This window comes from Pleurodeles waltl, chromosome 12 (genome assembly GCF_031143425.1).
Source record: "Pleurodeles waltl isolate 20211129_DDA chromosome 12, aPleWal1.hap1.20221129, whole genome shotgun sequence".
Lineage (NCBI taxonomy): Eukaryota > Metazoa > Chordata > Amphibia > Caudata > Salamandridae > Pleurodeles > Pleurodeles waltl.
The window spans coordinates 5,620,170-5,631,917 of record NC_090451.1 but is presented as its reverse complement, the minus strand read 5'-3'; the positions used below and the strand labels follow the sequence as shown (position 1 = coordinate 5,631,917).

At 47.0% G+C, this 11,748-nt stretch overlaps 1 non-coding gene across 1 annotated transcript; it reads right to left on the bottom strand.

Moving 5' to 3' along the window:
* Positions 1-10,485: 10,485 nt before the first annotated feature.
* Positions 10,486-10,556, bottom strand: TRNAG-GCC (transfer RNA glycine (anticodon GCC)). The gene has a single exon. It is a non-coding gene; the product is annotated as a tRNA-Gly (tRNA).
* Between the last annotated feature and the right edge of the window lie 1,192 nt (positions 10,557-11,748).

Sequence of the window (11,748 nt, the reverse complement as noted above, 5' to 3'; positions counted from 1 at the left end):
CTAAAAGATTATGACTGGAATGAGGAGGAGGAACTTAGGGACAATCATTTTTGTGTATACCATCTTCCCTATTGTTTCCCTGTTTCAGTCCCCCCAACAGCAAACACTGATATCCTGAAGTGTTCCATTTACAAGACAAAGGTTGTGTCTGTTGCCGAGTTACCTCTTTGTAGCTACAACATTTAACAAGTTTAGTAGTGATAATGACAATGGGCCTGATTATGAGTTTGGCGGACTGCCAGACCACTGCGGCAGTGGTCAGGAGAACGTCGCCAAGCCAGTGGCATCCTGACCGCCGCATTATGACACTCCTGCGGGGCTGGTGGTGTGTCAGCAGCGCAGTCCAGGTGGTGGCATGGCCAGAGCCTAAAGCCAATGCCACCTACACTGCTGCACTTCAAGCAAGTCGGGTGCACTTTTTCCATGCACCATGTCATGCATGGCAAACAGTGTGCACATCAACATTGCCGGCAACAGGGGGAACAACTTGGGCCTTTGGGCCCTTTTGTGAAGCCCTTTAACAGCCTTTCGGCCGATCTTTTCATGGGAGTGTCCTCGAAAATGTCTGCGGAAAGGCTGGTCATAATACACATGGCAGTGCCAATGCTGGCACTGCTAACATAGACTACTGCTGCCCCTACAGCCGCTGTCAAGGTAGCTCCAGTGTTGGTGGTGGCGGTGGTAGTCTTGTGGCAGTCCGACCTCAAAGATCATAATTGGGCGGTCGGACTGCCAAAGAAGGTATGGCGGTCCCAAGACCACTGAACTTGTAATCAGCCCCAAACTCTTTACTGAATCAGAAAGTGGAGAGGGCATTGTTTCAAGAAGGTGAGAGAGAGAGGGACAGTAACACTCAAATGTAAATAAAATCTGAGAGACAGAAAAAAACAACCATACAGAAAATGGGCATGCCGAGGAAGAGAGTGAGACATAACCCTCGGCATAAACTGAGAAAAGGATGATGTTATCTAACAGTGGTGGTCAGTGTGGAAGAGCAAATGGAAGAGCCAGTCCCCCTCTTACACCTCCCCCAACCTCCTTTCAACCTGCTAGCTTCATATGTGTGGCACATGCCACAGGAATACGTGGCATGAGATAGCTAAAGGTGAGGAGGGGTGGGTTTAAATGTTAGATCTATCTAGGGTAATAGGCAGAGTTGGCTTTAGCATTGCTGGTGCCCAGTACGACAGTCTTTGTTGGGGACCCCACATGACCTCCTTCATCACAGATTCCCTCACTACCACCCTGCAGAAATGTGGCCAAAAAAACACCTATCCTCTCATTTCGGTGACAGAAAGTTCTGGAATTTGAGAGGAGCCACAAATTTCCTGCCACCCAGCGTTCCCCCAAGTCTCCTGATAAAAATGGTACCTCACTTGTTGGGGTAGGCCTAGCGCCCACAACAGGAAATGCCCCAAAACACAACGTGGACACATCACATTTTCACAAAGAAAACAGAGCTGTTTTTTGCGAAGTGCCTAGATGTGGATTTTGGCCCCTAGCTTAGCCGGCACCTAGGGAAACCTAGCAAACCTGCACAGTTTTGAAAACTAGACACCTAGGGGAATCCAGGATGGGGTGACTTGTGGGGCTCTGACCACGTTATGTTACCCAGAATCCTTTGCAAACCTCAACATTTGGCAAACAAAAACACTTTTCCTCTCATTTCGGTGGCAGAAAGTTCTGGAACCAGAGAGCGTTCCCCCAAGTTTCCCGATAAAAATGGTCACTCAGTTAGAGACAATAATTTTTTATGGCCCCCTGCTCCCCTACTATTTCCCTGTTTCAGTCGCCACACCGGGAAATGCTGATATCCTGAAATGTTCCACTTACAAGACAAAGGTTGTGTCTGTTGTCAGCTTACCTTTTTGTAGCTACAACATTTAACAAGTAGAGTTGTGATAATGACAATGGGCCTGATTATGAGTTTGGCGGTCGGACCGCCAGACCACTGCGGCAGTGGCAGGATAACGTCGCCAAGCTGGTGGCATCCTGACTGCCGCATTATGACATTCCTGTGCGGCTGGCGGTGTGTCGGCGGCGCAGTCAATGCAGCAGCATGGACAGAGACTGAAGCCAATGCCAGCTACACTGCTGAACCTCCAGCAAGTCGGGTGCACTGTTTCCATGCACCATGTCGTGCATGGCAAACAGTGTGCACATCGACATTGCCGTCATCAGGAGGGAACATCATGGGTCCCGGTCACAATCCACTTGGGCTTATTTGCCTTGTGGCCCTTTTTTGAGGCCCATTCCCTGCCATTCTGCCCACCTTTTCATGGCATGTCCCTGCCATGAAAATTTCAGTGTAAAGGCAGGTCATAATACATAAGCTGTCCCTACCGCCGCTGTCGCAGTAGCTCCAATGTTGGCAGTGGACCGCACGTATCGTAATTGGGCGGTCGGACCGCGAAGGAGACGGCGGTCGGACAGCCAGAGACAGTACGGCGGTCCCAAGATTGCAGAGCTCGTAATCAGCCCCAAAGTCTTTACTAAATTAGCCAGTGGAGGGGGCATTGTTCCTAGAGGGGAGAGGAAAAGAGAGAGAGACAGTAAGAAGCAAATACAAATAGAATCTGAGAGACAGAAAAAAACAACCACACAGAAAGTGGGCACGTAAAAGGACCAAGGAAGAGAGTGAGACACAACGAGGGCATAAACTGAGAAAGGAAGCAGGAGAGGAAGATATAAAATGCAGAGACAGCTAGGGGTGATCAAAGGAATAAGAATTAAAGAGAATGGAACATAGGAGACCTACACACAGATACTATGAGAGAAAATTATGTTATCTAACAGTGGTGGTCAGTGGGGCGGAGCCTGAGAAGCAAATGGAAGAACTAATCCCCCTCTTACCCCTCTCCCAAACTCCTCTCAAACAGCTAGCTTCATCTGAGTGGGACAGGCCACAGGACTAAGTGGCATGGGATAGCTAAAGGGTGAGGAGGGGCAGGTTTAAGTGTTAGACCTATTTAGGATACTAGGCAGAGTTGGCTTTAGCATTGGTGGTGCCCAGTACGACAATCTTTGTTTGGAACCCTCATGACCCCCTTTGTCACAGATTCCACCACTACCACCCTGCAAACATGTCCTTCATCTCTCTTTAGCCCCTTTCTCACATGTATCTATATTATAGTTCTACCCATCCCAATGTGGGGCATCAGAGCGCTTTATATAACACAGATGAAATGAGCTATACAACTGCATAAATCAATGTATAGGAAATGTCACTTATGACAATGAGGTCTACAAGGTTTGTGAGTCACATGTCAATCATGCTGGTAAACATTGTGGGCCTGATTATGGGTTTGGTGGACGGTTTAGGATGTTTGGAAATTTCCAACAGGGAGGTTGCTGCCATAGTGGCTACCTCCCGCCAGGCCAATTAAGCTTTTTCCGCTAGGTCGGCGGGCAGAAACCTGAGTATCTGCCTGCTGACCTACCAGGAAAACACCCAACAGCATTGTCTCAAGCTCGTAATCGAGCAGACGACAATGCTGAGGATGCAGGGTGCACCAGCACCCCTGCAATGTTCACTATCTGCTGGCCAGGGGGACCTGCCAAGTGCATGGGCATTGCAAGGCCCTCTGGGGCCCATTCTCCGCCAGCCTTTTCATAGGGTGTTACCGCAATGAAATTGCTGGCGGAGAACGAGGTCGTAATCCAAAAGGGTCCAATCGTGGAATGACCGCTGTGGTCATAATGTAGTCCTCACACCACCGCAGTGGCGGTGGTCCAACGCCACCGTGAGTCTGGCAGTCAAGTGATTGCCAGGCTCATAATGACCACCTAAATGTTAACAGCGCTTTGTATGGAGAAATTAAGGGGTAGATTTGTTATGTTCTTATGCAGCGCAGCAACTACAGTTTCTGTGGTGCACTGTGTTGTGTGGCTAGAAGAGAGCACAACAGCATTAGCAGTGGGCATACCATGGAATTCCGTGTAGTGTAATCACACAGAATTACCCACAAATTCTGTGAGATTACACAGACTAACGCACAAAGAGTAATTCTATATTTAGCACTATTTTCTTAGTGTAAAACAGTCCCCTTGGATCCAAAATGGACATTAGGAAGCATTTTGGACTACGAAATAGCTTAGAATTTGCCCTAGATGCAACAGAACATGAATAGTGAGCGTGAGGAGCTGCTCTCACTATCCAAATATGCACTTGCAGTAGGATTTTCCCTCAACTTACTCCTGGACTTTAGCAATAGGCTCTAGGTGCAAAATGCGCTCTTGCATCCAAAATGGACAAAGGGATTCATTTTATGCTAAGAAGATAAAGCTAAACGCAACAGAACATAAACAGTATTACGAACAGCAGCTCGCACTTCCTGAATGTGCTCCTGCTGTTGGACCTTTTCCTCCAAATTACTCTTAATTATGCAAGTGAATATAATCACATCATTATCTGTAATTTGGCATCAAAGAGTAACGTGGGATTACCAAAATTACACCGATTACTACGCATAATTACATTTTTGCCCAGGCCTAAACATCTCCGGGTTTACTGAGATATGGTGCTGTTGCTCTACTGTCTAGTGCTGCCTGACCATAGGCTGCCTTCGGCCAGTGCACACACCCACGTACCATAATGCAAGGGTGTGTGTGTGATGTCAAGCTTAGGTTTTATACTGGAAGAGTAACCTTCCAGCACAAACCTTTATGCAACAACAATGTTTAACAGTCTGCAAGTGCGCTACAATGTAAAACTCACATACTAAGTTGGTAAGGTTTGTAGATAATAAATGTTTTTCCCAACTTTACGCCTTCCTGAAGGAGGCATAATTTTTGGATACAAATCCCTTTATACCAAAGTTAATAGATACTGGTTAGAGATTGCGGTTAGCATTAGAATCCTATTTTTGGGTCCATGAAACATCCATGTACCACCCATGTGATACTATATGTTACTTTAGGGCTACTTTCCAACGCAAGTTATAATGTGCACTTTGCACCAGGTTTGCCCAACCTCTGTTATGCTAACCAGGCACAGAGTGGTAGTAATTCTGCCTCATAAACTCAGGATGTGGAATGTAACACCACTGGGGGCGTCATATTAATAGAATCGTATTGCTAGCCAACTGAACCCTTTTAGCACCATAAGAATAAAGAACAATTGAGAAAAACAATAATATTCTAAACCTATGCCTTGCAATTTGCATGCAGTGATCTGATGCTAGTGCCTAGCTCAAGGCACTATATGAGAAGGATTGTGACTTATGAACTCCGGATAACAAAAGAACCTCTGTGTGTGACAAAAGCAGTAACACAATCACCTATCCACACAAAACACAAATTTGTAGCCTGCATGGTACATTTTGTGTCTTGCAGCGGAAATGTTAACCCTCTGGGATACTTTATGGTGAGTAATATTTGTGACCAGATAAATCATACATTTTTGCATTAAGTGCATTTGCCACCAGAATCATCATCTGTAGTTATTAGTCCCTCAAAAAAGCAGAGCAGGCAAAGAGCTCTCCAGGCTGCTTTCTCTTGCTTCCTTATGTCAAATTTCGTCCATCTGAGCCAGGTCCCCGGTGCGGTGGCACCCGCCGGACCGCCCTAAAGCCGCCAGTTCAACCTTTTGCTGCCTGATAGTGGGATCTGTGAGAAATTCAACCTCCGGACTCTTCTACGATTTGACTACGCAGAACCAGGGAGTGACAGGATTTTTAAACAAATCTATCACTTTGACTTTAACTACAAAAAAATACGTCCAGTCACATCCTCAGGAAAACAGTTGAAGCACTGAGGAGCCAGAGAGGGCGCTGCAGCGTGAAAGTATTAGTACACACCAACATAGAGACGTGGCATCAACTGTAGAAGTATTTATTAGGGCTCGGCTCTAGACGGCGCGCATGCGCTGTTTCGAACTGAGGCATACTGTATCTACATCTTGGGTTTTGTACTGCCCATTGGATTCCCATTTGCTGGAACAACCTTTGCTCGATTTTTCATTCTACCCATTCGTGAAGGGCATGCATAGGGCATGCCTTTTCCGGCGGATAACCCTACCCGAGCGCACCGCCCAACTACGATAAACCTCCACTGCGACCACTGTTATTCATTGTTTCTGGACTATTTTATTGTTTTTTAAAATGTGTGACGTGTCCCGTGGCACATAAGGAGGGCAGAGCACCAATTTTATTATTTTTAAAAACGTATGGGCTGGCTGGAGCCACCGCCTCCTCTTCCTCTGCCATCCGTGACATGAAGCCTCCAGCGCTGCCCCCTCCCATGAGGGCAGCATTACCAGAGTGAAGAGGCTAGGCCACACACTAAAAGCTTGCAGTAATCGCTGTTATCTGGGATGAGAACGGGTACCATTTTTTAGTGGCGCAAAATGCGTATACTTGACATACTGCTAACGACACAGAGATTTTCAACGAAAAACTGCTCTTTCTACTGAAGGAAAGAAAAATTTAAATTATAGTGGAATGCTATTTCGCGTTGGTGGGCACATCATGTTTTGTCCTTCCTTTGCTTACGGTGTGTGTCACGCTTGTTGCTAAAGAGAGCAGGAGCAGTGTGAGCGAACTTCTGAAAGGGTCAAGTGTGCACGTTAATGAGCAGTTTTGTATGCACTTATCTTTCTTACTGTATAATGCTTCTAATTTACACTACAGCCCCTTCTACAGGTACCGCTGTTACTATCTCCCGCTATTCTTCATCCCATCCTGCTGCTTCCCTCCCACCACCCCCTCCCATCCACTGCTCCGTTCCTCCCCTGCTTCCCCTCTCTACTCCCACTGCACTGTGTCTCTTCTCACCGCCTGCTGCTTTACACCCAACGCACCCTCCCATCCACTGCTCCGTTCCTCCCCTGCTTCCCCTCTCTACTACCACTGCACTGTCTCTCTTCTCACCGCCCGCTGCTTTACACCCACCACACCCTCCCACCCACTGCTCCGTTCCTCCCCTGCTTCCCCTCTCTACTCCCATTGCACTGTGTCTCTTCTCACCGCCCGCTGCTTTACACCCACCGCACCCCCCCATCCACTGCTCCGTTCCTCCCCTGCTTCCCTTCTCTACTCCCACTGCACTGTCTCTCTTTACACCCACCGCAGCCTCCCATCCACTGCTCCATTCCTCCCCTGCTTCCCCTCTCTACTCCCACTGCACTGTGTCTCTTCTCACCGCCTGCTGCTTTACACCCAACGCACCCTCCCATCCACTGCTCCGTTCCTCCCCTGCTTCCCCTCTCTACTCCCACTGCACTGTCTCTCTTCTCACCGCCCGCTGCTTTACACCCACCACACCCTCCCACCCACTGCTCCGTTCCTCCCCTGCTTCCCCTCTCTACTCCCATTGCACTGTGTCTCTTCTCGCCGCCCGCTGCTTTACACCCACCGCACCCCCTATCCACTGCTCCATTCCTCCCCTGCTTCCCTTCTCTACTCCCACTACACTGTCTCTCCTCTCACCGCCCACTGCTTTACACCCACCACACCCTCCCATCCACTGCTCCGTTCCTCCCCTGCTTCCTCTCTCTACTCCCACTGCACTGTGTCTCTTCTCACCGCCCGCTGCTTTACACCCACTGCACCCTCCCATCCACTGCTCTGTTCCTCCCCTGCTTCCCCTCTCTACTACCACTGCACTGTCTCTCTTCTCACCGCCCGCTGCTTTACACCCACAGCACCCTCCCATCCACTGCTCCGTTCCTCCCCTGCTTCCCCTCTCTACTCCCACTGCACTGTCTCTCTTCTCACCGCCCCGCTGCTTTACACCCACCGCACCCTCCCACCCACTGCTCCGCTCCTCCCCTGCTTCCCCTCTCTACTCCCATTGCACTGTGTCTCTTCTCACCGCCCGCTGCTTTACACCCACCGCACCCCCCCATCCACTGCTCCGTTCCTCCCCTGCTTCCCTTCTCTACTCCCACTACACTGTCTCTCTTCTCACCGCCCGCTGCTTTACACCCACCGCACCCTCCCATCCACTGCTCCGTTCCTCCCCTGCTTCCTCTCTCTACTCCCACTGCACTGTGTCTCTTCTCACCGCCCCGCTGCTTTACACCCACTGCACCCTCCCACCCACTGCTCTGTTCCTCCCCTGCTTCCCCTCTCTACTACCACTGCACTGTCTCTCTTCTCACCGCCCCGCTGCTTCCCTCCCACTGCACCCTCCCATCCACTGCTCCGTTCCTCCCCTGCTTCCCCTCTCTACTCCCACTGCACTGTCTCTCTTCTCACCACCCCGCTGCTTTACACCCACTGCATTCCCCGCTCATTTGCCCCCTCCCGTCTTCTCTTCCTGCCCCTGAAGTTCTGAACTTTTATGTCAGTACTGGAATTCCACAAAGCCACCAAGGTCTGTTCCAGATGAACACCGATAGGCAGAGTGCCGCAGCCAATTCTGGCTTCCTTCAAGTTCTGTAGCGGCTGTGTCAGTTGTGGTTTGTGCTTATACAAGCGTATCACAAAAGTTCACAACGCTCTGTAGGGGTTGTTGCTCAGCGTAAACATGTCTCTGACATTACATAGGCAAGACAGACATGAATATTATGTCCGGTTGGACCAGAGTTTACATTTGTAACTGATTAGTTCTTGCGTGCCTGGCCCTGTCCATTAGGATGTATATAATTTGAATTTGTATGAGTGTCCAATTGATTCCTCCATGTTTATTGTTCACATCGGCGTGATGCAGTCTGTTTGCATGTTCACAACTGTAAACGACCCATGATAGTTTTGTGTGGCATGAGGGTAAAATCTGAACCCTACGTATTGTGAGCTGCGCATTTAGTAAACCGATAAATTAAGGTGGGCTTTGCGGCTGCTGTGTGCTATGCAGTTTGTTGGCGCTATGGCAGGCGTACCGTGTTCTTCTGGCCTTTGTTTTTAAGGGTTTTTGCAGTCTCACACCTATCTTTCTAGTGCAGTCTGTCTGGAAGAACAATCTTGTGCAGCGTCTCTGTGCAAACCTGTTCTCATTTTTGCACTATTACTGCATTGAAGAACTGGTTGCATGTCTTCGTGTGGTCCTATCATCACATCCCAGCTTGTTATTTGTTTGGGCTGACATTCATTTCTGTTGGCCCTAAATGGTGCCTGGTGGGAGAACTGGTGAAGCCAAACACGAACACTGCTCTATTGCGAGCATAACGAGAGGCTATCCTTTTTTTTCCTAATTTACAAGACAGTTTGCCTTAAACAGAGCGACTAATTACAACAAAGTGTGCTCATTGTCTGTAACTATTCTGGCTGCAGTATCCTGGTGAAGCTTATTCTACACTGGGAGCCAGTTGTGTTCCCTTAACTGGTCCATGAGTGGACATTCGCAGTCAGACAGATGATGCACACTGTGTAGGGATTTCTGGGATAGACTGCCACTATCATCGAGTTGTAGAAAAATGTGACACCCTCAGATTGTTGTATCTGTCCAATACTCGGTTACTTATCAGAGCCATTTCTTAAGTTACTGGACTGCTTCATTTCAAAACTGATTTAAGGTAACAGTTGGAAAAAAGTACATCTCTCTGCACTGAAAAGCTTCCAAAAAGCAAGAGTGTGCTTTGTCTTTCTAATTACAAATTATCTTGAAAAGAGAACATGTCAGGTCTCTTTTCTTTTGAAGCTCTTCAGTGATGATCAGTAGTTTTCACAGAATCTCTGGGAAGAGAAATCACTGAGTGGACCTAATGTTACGTGTGACAACTTTATTAAGTGCAGGTTTTAAGCTACAACATTATATATCCTGGGACTCTTATTTTGGATTTTTTCCTAAATGTAGATTTGTTTTTCCTATCCTGTTAACCAGAGCTGATATCAGATTTTGGAAATTAAAAGATTGCCTTCGTATAATTGTATCTGCGAAGCCATTTCTCTGCTCAGTGCCATCCACACCTCCAGCTCTGACACATAACCCCTCGCTCTCATGTCTGGCATTGTAAGTGAGAAATTTCTTCAAAGCTTGTCCAGCTCAGAACATTAAGGTATCTCTTTGAATGCAATTTGTACTCCATGACTTCAGATCCTGCACCTATAAAACCTATTTATTTTCATTTCATGACCTCAATTGGAGACTAATGTATGAAAACATAAATTTGTGTATTGAATAGCTTTATGTCCGGTGAGGGCCAGGGTATTTCTTGTTGTATTATATTATAATTTCATTTATGCAATAATTGCTACAGCGAACATTTCACAGAAATGTACACAATATATATTAGGTGAAAACTATAAATGTCACTTTATATCCCAAGTTTCTACATAACATGGCTAAAAGACATTGCCATTGACAAATCCAATAGCTCTTGCATTGCCGAGACCGATTGGCATTGCCAATGCTTGTCTATATTGGTGTGGAAGGTGCTCCTACATTTGCTGTCAACAATTAATTTGTTGGACTGCTCCCTTTTAAAATCAATATAAAATGAATATATTTATTGCCCGTGTCGCAATTATTTAGCTCAAGGCTGTATTCAGCTCCAGTTTATGATACTTCAATAATGCGAAATAAAATTGAAAAAATAAGAGCTGCTGCATTGGCCGGGAATCGAACCCGGGCCTCCCGCGTGGCAGGCGAGAATTCTACCACTGAACCACCAATGCTTCACATGCTTCTCTTCTGCCTGAACATCCTTTAAAAGTGAACCAAAACCCACGAGGTGAGTTTGTCATCATAGTATATCTGAGGTTGACAAGAATAGAACCGCCATACAGGTAAACATAGCGAGAACAATCACAAACATCACCTACAACAGACAGCGATGAACTGAACGATTATGGCAGAAACAAAGACTGTTTTCGGCAGAAAGAAGGAGGTCTTCTTACACTGACAATTCCTAATCTCAGCTGTGACATAAACCTAAAACACAAGTAGGTTTAAAGTGAGCGCTAGAAGACCCCGCTTCTGCTAAGGTTCCAATACACCCCCTGCGTAGTAAGGCTTCTTTTAGCAGAGCTGAGATTTACAAGCTAAGGTTCTCTCGATTAAACTGCATATAAAATAAACAAATGCATCCAATGCAAGTAATCAGCTGGAGAGAAGAGAAAATGATTAAAACTTGCAGTGGGTTTCATTTCGAGACAACCAATGTGGTGACAGAAATTGAAAACACTATACCTAACCACTGGATAAACAGAGATCGGTGGAGACAGTTTATCTGCATGAATACATAATGTCCACATCATCCACCATCCTTTTTCAGCCCCAAACGGATCAATAGTATCTTAACTGCTGCACGGAGAGTGCGCCCCTGCACTTCTGCTTTGCAAGTTAACTGGTCGGCATATTTCAAACTGAGCGGAAGAGACAATTCCTTCCTTTTCGTGAATAATGTCTACCGCTTCTATCCACACAAATTGTTTACATAACAGATTCTCTCCCCAAGCTAGTAAAACAAGGATCTAAACAACTGGCATGACTGCTCAAATAATATCGAAATATGTATTCCCTAATTTACAAGCACCTCTAACGGTTTCAAAACGCACACTATCAACCCTTACCCTCCAGATACTTTTAAGGTGTGATTTAAAAACCTCACCAACTGCCGTGCCATTGCCATCCGCAATGCCGTGACTCGGATTCGAACCGAGGTTGCTGCGGCCACAACGCAGAGTACTATCCACTATACGATCACGGGGAGCTACTTGGGCTCTGGAGCATCTGCTCGCTCGTAGCTCTGATAACCTGTAACAAGTCCTATTGATGTTCTCACTGTTTCTTTCTGTCATAGGCTGGAACTACCCATGCCCGCCCCTGGCATGCATTACTCATTCATGCATCCAGGGGTATTATACA